We start from the raw sequence: 829 nt of genomic DNA, 5'->3' as shown, positions 1-829 counted from the left end.
ATTCTCAACCTTTGATAAAAAAAAAAAAAAACTCCACGCTTTAACAAAACTAACGAGCTCTCAGAGATTTAAAGGCACAGAAAATGTTAATAGAGGATTAACTTTATTTCTACTGTCACTTTTCATTTGTGTTTCTGTTACACAGGGACATCTTCAGGTCATCCTCTTCGCTGGTTGAGTGATGAAGATCTGGCTGTGATCATACAGTTGCATTCAAATCTTTTAAAGTTGATATTCCACCACTCTCAAATCCAAGAGAGAGATCATGTGGTCACATTTAAAAATTCTGATCCAGAAGACAAACAAAATTCTTCCAAATGATCCTGAGTTGCAGAAATTAGATGAATAATGTTGAATGTTCGTCTGTGTTAGTCTCTCTATCAATAGATTAGACTGCCAAGTATTCTCATCTTCCTCTGTTCAGCTTACCTCATCGGTTTTCTGTAGGATTCAGGCAGTAGTCTAGTTGTAAGAAAAAAATAAGAGGGATGGTGGAATTTACTTTTTTTTTTTAAGTATACTTAATTAAGCCTAATTAAAATAGTTTATTAACCTAACGCAATATGCATGGTATGGTTGTTACATGTCACGTATGCCGGTCATTGATCTTGACCAAGGCACCTTACAGTAGAACTGCAGTCAGTCAATGTACTGTAATGGCTATCACTGACCCTACATGGTTAGGAACAAATGCACAGGACAAATGTCACTGGGATCAGCTTCATGGTAGGCAACTTCTTTGATTTAGATCTTGCTCAGGCTGCTCATAAGTAACCTGACTCTGCCAGATGGATTTGCTCCGCATATCCATCTGGAAACCTTCCGTTGA

Source organism: Cyprinodon variegatus, unplaced genomic scaffold (assembly GCF_000732505.1).
Source record: "Cyprinodon variegatus isolate N-32 unplaced genomic scaffold, C_variegatus-1.0 Scaffold392, whole genome shotgun sequence".
NCBI classification, from domain to species: domain Eukaryota; kingdom Metazoa; phylum Chordata; class Actinopteri; order Cyprinodontiformes; family Cyprinodontidae; genus Cyprinodon; species Cyprinodon variegatus.
This window is presented reverse-complemented; position numbering follows the sequence as displayed.